The 7,608-nt window shown below is 35.4% G+C and overlaps 1 pseudogene; it reads left to right on the forward strand.

Moving 5' to 3' along the window:
- The first annotated feature begins 3,352 nt into the window (after positions 1 to 3,352).
- On the forward strand, positions 3,353 to 4,397 carry LOC143603827 (delta(12)-fatty-acid desaturase-like; annotated as a pseudogene).
- The last annotated feature ends 3,211 nt before the right edge of the window (positions 4,398 to 7,608 follow it).

Below are 7,608 nucleotides of genomic sequence, written 5' to 3' on the forward strand. Positions count from 1 at the left end.
GATAAGTTCTTTAAGTTTTCATTTAAATTAAGGGTTCTTAAATGATACTCACTCTCTCTCTCTTTACATATATATATATATATATATATATATATATATATATATATATATATATATTATATATATATATATATATATATGAAAACCCACTTGAGTTGTGAAAATCCGCGAAAATCTTATGTTACATCGTTTTTTTTTACATGTAATATATGTTGTAACATTTAATACAAAACATCGAAATATCAAAAAAATATATATATATTTTGCTATTTTTTCACTAATTTTTATATATGTTTTCAGGAGAGAGAAAAAGTTATATTTATATTTATATTTTTTATTCACTTTAATTGTGTACCACAAGATTTAAGCATTAATTAAAAACATGTGATTGAGAATGGGTTTCTAGAGTTTTCATAACTCAAGTGGGTTTTCATTTTATACTTAGCATATATATATATATATATATATATGTATGTATGTATGTATGATAATTATTTGTGTTTGTGTTCTATCACATAAAAGCTTCCCAACAATCTACATCACGTCCAAAACGAAACTAAAATGAATAAGACATAGAGGTTTGAAATTGTGTGATTGAAACACTTAAAGCTAAAAAAAAATTGTGTGATTGGAACAATCAAAGCTACAAAAAATTGGAGGAAAAACGAATTAAGTTTGTCACCCTGATTAACATTGCTGGGATGCAAATATAAGAATTAGGTTCCCTTTTTAATAAAATAATTATAAAATAAAACAAATACACTCTTTATTTATATGAAAAAAGTAATAATACCATATCATATACATAAAAAAATAAATATAAGTAAATGTAACTTAATTGAACGTATATTGATTCAATCTGTTGTCTTCAATGAGTGGGGTGGTCTTCATTTTATTCTTCACCGCAACACATAAAAAGACAAATTTTGCCAGTATTGGTTTGGGATTCGTGTTTAACACGGGTCCCTTAGAATAGTTTTCACACGTCTTCTCAGACGAACACATCTATCTCCTATGATACAACAACTGAAACGTACATTAGATGTATTGTCGGAGATTGCTCTCGCACCCAAAAAAACACTGGACTTGTTGATATTCTTGAGTTTGTGAAAAAAGATCGATGAAGTTGATGAATAAAAACTTAAAAAGTGCTCCTCTCTCTCTCTCTCTCTCTCTATATATATTACTTAGATAATTTGTATGCTGCTTCTATGTGTTACAATGATCATATGTAAGAGTCAAGCTATGCTCTATTACTACTTTCCAAACAGGGGTAGTATGAACATAATGATACTTTTTTTTAACGACAGAGGATCTCACGTGTAAATCTATTCTGTTTAGAACTATGTTTATGGTTGAGTTATTCTACAAATGCTAACAAAAATAAAAAGTGTGAGAAACCATAATTAATTGACATGTGTCAAGTGGGGACCAAAGTTAAAGGGTATAAAAATAATACTACATATTTTCTCTCTCAACATGCAAGTCACATGTCAATTCCCCCCATCATTTTAAAACGTCTATAACTTTTTCATGTGATATTTAAAAAAAATCACCATAATAACAAGCGTAATTCTGAACAAAAATTACGTCATTGTGTCTTTTTGTTTGTTATTATGTCTTTTTTTCGTCGTTGTGTCTTTCTGCTTGTCATTATGTTTTTTTCGTCGTTGTGTCTTTCAAATCATCATTGTGTGTATTTTTTTATGCTAATAACACCATTGTGTAATCTTAATACGTAAATATTATGATAAAAGAAAAACAAATTATCTAATACATAAAACACAATAATGAATACATATTACACAATTACCTGAAACGTAAAACACAATGGAGAATATATATAACACAATGTCTTCAAACATAAAACACAATGAAAACTACATATTACACAATGACATGAACGTAATACATAATGAACATAATATTTTTTTCTCCACAATGATAAGTAGAAAGATACAATGACAAACAAAAAGACACAATGACGTAATCTTTGTTTTAATTTTATATTTAATATGATACCAATTGATAACACAATGATAAAAATCTATAACATAATGGTTAGAAAAACCCAATTAAAAAACACAATAAATAACCAATAGCACAATATAGATTACCCACTATTTTTTTATATAACCATATGATATTCATATTAAAGATAAAAAATGCTTATTATTATGACGAATTTAAAAAAAAAAGAATGTTGCATGAAAAATTTATAGACGTTTTAAAATGATGGGAGAATTGACATGTGTCTTGCATATGGAAAGAGAAAGCCAATAAATGTGTGCTATTACCTTAATGCCCTTGCTATCAATTTATTTTTTAAATTAATCTCCACGATTCATATATAAGATCAATGGATTAGATTCTTTCTCACAATTCTCATTTTTGTTGTCCTTTGTATTTTAACTTTACCCCTATGTCCAAGGTCGACTCCTTGACTTCTGTGATACCGTACCCCCTGATGCGCAGGAACCGGATTGATCGAATTCGTAAGCTCTCGCCTCCTTTCAGGTTCAAACTCGGGATTAAAGTTCTGATTTGTCCCTTCACCTAGATGTCTGTCAAACTAATCCAATTGGAAATCAACCCTCCGTCTCCACTAGAAAAAAATGCCTTTTACCACTTAAGCAAATTCCCAAAACACATAAGACCTTTCACATCAGGGTCATCCATAGCTTATGTGGAGGAGATTTGTGAGAATGATGGAAAAGACAAGTGGTTGTTGAGGTTGAAGTGGAGGTCATCCATCCTTGAAAAGGATGATGGTTTGTGGGTCCTCCATATTGGTGATGTAGAAATTATTAGGTTGTTTGTGGGAAGAATATATGTTATTGTTGTTGATAAAAATGTTTGTGGAAAAAATAAACGAAAAATTGATGTGGCATGCTAACTAAACTGTTTATGAAAAAAATTACTCTGAATTGATACGGGATAGTGTAATGATAAATGCCTAAAGACTAAAGAATACCATTTTTGGGGAAACAAAAAAGTGGCATTTTTGTCTGCCACCTTCCAACTTCATCTATATTTAGAACGTGGTTTCCTTCAATAAAACAGCAAATTAATAAGGCTAATTAATTCTGTCAGAGGTACGGATCGATTCGATCTTAAGAAGATCGAAAGCTATTTATATACAAAATTAAGGTCTTAGTTTGGATCAAAAATAGGTCCTCGTTTAAGTCTTTGTGGTGGATGGAATAGTCTAATTTTCTTTTCTAGTTGTTTTTGTTGTTCGGTGTCTAAAGTCTGGCAAGTTGTGCTCGTTATTAATAAAGTAGCCGTTTAAAACATACAAAAACATAATTAAGGACGTGTTTCTTGACGGTCTCTTCTTTTTGCAGGTGCTTGGATTTCGTTAGAAACCATGGGAGCAGGTGGGCGAATGAATGATACCGCAACAAAAAGAACGTCTTTAAACATGCTCCCGTCGAGAAACCTCCATTTGGGATCGCGGATCTGAAGAAGGCGATACCACCACATTGTTTCAAGCGAGATCTTAAAACCCTTGTCCTTGATCGCATGGCCACTTTACTGTTTCCTTCAAGGTTGTGCCATGATGGGACTGTGGGGTGTCGTCCATGATTGTAGTCATCACAGCTTTAGCGAACACGAGTGGCTTGATGACACCATTGGCCTCATCTTTCACTCTATTCTCCTCACTGCCTACCACTCTTTCAAATACAGCCACCGTAATCACCATTCTAACACCAGTTCACTCGAAAAGGATGAGAGTTGGGTTCCTAAACTCAAGGAGGATACATGGTTTTTGGATATTATAGCCAATCCTATAGGCAACGTGACGATGCTTGTGTTGAGGTTAGTGTTAGGCTATCCCGGGTACTTCATATTAAACATATTTGGCAGGGAATATGAAGGTTTCCCAAGCCACTTCAACCCACTAGGAGCTATGTTCAACGACAGCGAGCGTGCTAAAGTGTTGCTCTCGGATCTTGGAGTTTACGCTGCCATATATGGCCTTTACCAAAGCAGGTTTTCAGTGGTTAATTTACATGTATGGCTACCCCCTGCTGATAATGTGCATGTTTTTCATCTCGGAGACATATCAAAACCACAACCATCCTTCGATCGCTCACTACGATTCAAGGGAATGGGATTGGTTGAGAGGTTCTTTAGCGACTGTTGACAGGGATTATGGCATTTTAAACACTTTCTTCCATAACGGAACTAATGGTCATGTGGTTCACCATTTGTTCTCCACCATCCCGCATTATCATTTGGTCGAGGCCACACAAGCGGTTAAACCTGTTCTGGGGGAGTACTACAACTTCGATGACAATCCGGTTCTGAAGGCGCTAATTAGAGACACAAAAGAGTGCCTCTTCGTTGAAGAGGATCATGAGAAGAAAGGTATTTACTGGTTCGCTAAGTAATCCTCATACCAGTAACGTACATTCGAATGAATTAAGCTGGTACCTGGGATGTTCAAGTTATGTTAAGAAGTGGAGTCCGGCTCCTTACGTTTATGAGCTTATCTAGTGTTTGTTGCATGTATAATTAGTTCCGTTTGCCAATATGCTATTATGTGTGCCGCTAAGTATTTGGTTATTAATTAAACTGATGTCTTTCCGATAATATTTATACATTCACACATAATATAGGCTAACAGACAAAAAAAATTTTCATGTACGTTCGAAGTCACTCTTGATACACACGCAGAGCCGTATTTAAATGGTTTGATCAACAAGCTTAAAGATTAGAAATTTTCCATTCATAATAACATAATCAACACTACTACAGAAATCGGCAAAAGCAACCGCCATTTCGGTCGCAAATCGGTTGCGAATGCCCCTTTGCGACCGAATTGCGACCGGTTTAAGCGGTCGGTTAAACCTTGGTCGGGAATTATTTTGCGACTATTTTTCATGTACGCTGGGGGCGGGATGACTCGCCCCTGTGGTAAGTGGGTCTGGGTGGGGTAGAGGTAGGTGGGACATAAGGGACACTGATCCGCACCGTGAGGCGGGGACCGGGTCTGGGAGGGGTAGGGGTGACCTGTGGTGCGGGTGGGGTGGGGGATCTGGCAACCCTAGTAGGGGAGGACAAGCTAGCACTCCTACGGCTAGTCTCACTAGGCTCAGTGCTGGATGCTAAGCGTAAGCTCCTAGAGTTCCCGGAACTGACCTCCTCCGGGTCCTTCTCCACTGACAGACTTCGAGACCTCGACATCCTTACCTGTACACAAGTTAGCAAACATATAGTTCCTTCTATAATGTAAATCACAATTAATATACACATACTTATACAACTTTGTCACATAAAAATATTATCATATACTTACACATATGTTGCCGGTTTTACCTATTAACGTTCCCCGTGACTTCCACTGAATTCCCTCGTGTGGACAAGTCTGTTATTATGTTCCGGACCATAATAACTCACTTGTCCATCCAAGTTCATCCAGATCTCGTCACTATAAATTATTAGTTGATATTCAGATTCTATAATACTTGAGCTACTGGTTATATTTTAGGTATCTTTTAAAGACATTCTAATTCTTTATAACCAATGGCTCTGATACCAAGTTCTGTAACACCCCGTAACCGCAGCGGAAACGTAAACGGGATGCAACAGACACGTCTGATATCAACAGCATTGCTTATAAAGAAAACACCACTACATTAATTTACATCATATTACATTGTTCCGAGTTTAGTTACCATCTAGGCGTTAACACATAAGTTTTACCAACAATACATTAACATATTTAATACAAAAAGATCATTAAGCTTCCACAAAAAAAAGCACGCATCATCAAGCATGTAGCACTTATTCCAGTTTGGGAGTACCTAGAAAGCATGTAAAGAAAACGGGTCAGTTGATGAGTTTCACTAATTTAAACAACTGTGACAAATCATTATAATAATCATATATTAGCGATGTAATTATGCTGAGCCCACAAGTGAAACCTCTGTTAACCCAGTACTGTACCCGTTCCGGGGGCAATGTTAACCCAGAAACACTTCTAGGGACATCTGGGGGCACTGTTAACCCAGTACCGTACCCATTCCGGGGGCAATGTTAACCCATAAACACTTCTAGGGACATCTGGGGACACTGTTAACCCAGTACAGTACCCATTCCGTACGATTCCCGTACAATCAAATATTTATAAATACACGCAAATCCATGCGTTCAGTATGTACTTAAACATTTCAATAGTAACATGCTTTCCGCCCCGGGAAAATATTTAAAAACAATTCAGAAAAAGGGGCTCGTGAAACTCACCTTATCGCAAGCAGTAACACAGTATGTGAGCTATTAATCCGGATCTGTAATACGATCCCTAAATTCGTTACTATACAATCACTATTAATATAACTTTAACCGTGTTAACAGGTACATCTGGGGACACTGTTAACCCAGTACTGTAACCGTTCCGGGGGCAATGTTAACCCAGAAACACTTCTCCGAACTCAGATTGTGATATCGTTTAGAGTTCACTAGTCAAAATTACTATTAGTCGTTTTTTCCCGTTTTGCGTGCCTAGCACGGTTATCCGTTTTTACGTTTCAAAAATGAGTTTGGTCACACACGACCCGGAAATAGTTGTTGACTGATATTTTAATTATAGTTGTGAAATTAGAACTTGGTTTAGACGCCCCGATTGGCCGCGGGACCCGTTTCCGTCTTTAGCGTACCGGAAACTGTTAAATCGGTTAAAATTACTCAAATCATCCGAATTATTTTCGGATGATTTACATTTAACTCCGTTATATGAAAATAGTTCATTTTTAGGGTTTTTATACACCAGTCAGTTCGTTTAGGCGAACTTTACCGGTTTACGCGTTTTAAGCTTTAAAAGTTTGTTTTTATTTTCTTTTTAGCACAAATAATTATCCGTTTAGTCTCGGATCTTGAAATTTTGCACAAATCACTTTTTGACAGTGGGGAATTTTATAAAAATATTTCAAGAATTAATTTTTATATTTAACATTTATTTATCTATTTTTAAATACCATTTAAACACTAAATATGTCGTAAATACAAAAGATCTTAGAAAAATCCCAAATTTTTCCTGGATGACCCCTGCCATCCACATAGTCCCCTGTAATTGTTCCAGAACCAAAATCTCTTATTACATGCCATTTTCACTAAAACCGAGCTAGAAAACCCTAGAACTCGTTTAACCGAAAAGCCTACTTACACTTCTCCAACTGACCTAAAATTTTGTGTGTGACTTTTACATGATATAAAAAGCTTATATGCAATTTTCCAGAATTTTTCATGATATTTAACTATTTTTCACCATTTTTAACCAAAACCGAGCATTAAATTCACCAAATATTCATCCTTTGTCCAAATATTACCAAAATTTCACAGAACTCATATTTTCATATATCTAACACCTCTGTAAAATTTCATGACCTAACTCTAAACACATCACAATCTGTCCAAATCACAAACATTATACAAAAACCGAACTACCTTGTGTTTCTAGCTTCAAATCGCAAGGATCTCGCTTTCTAGCCTTTGCTAACAACTAGATACAACACCTACAAGCACAATAACACCACACCAAGCAAGTTACTCTCACAATCAAGCCATTTCTTTCATGGTTTCGGTTATGGTTTAAAAACAAAG

The sequence above is a fragment of the Bidens hawaiensis genome, unplaced genomic scaffold (genome assembly GCF_021521415.1).
Source record: "Bidens hawaiensis isolate Kalapana, Puna unplaced genomic scaffold, B.hawaiensis_p1.1 tig00062916_1, whole genome shotgun sequence".
Classification (NCBI taxonomy): Eukaryota; Viridiplantae; Streptophyta; class Magnoliopsida; order Asterales; family Asteraceae; genus Bidens; species Bidens hawaiensis.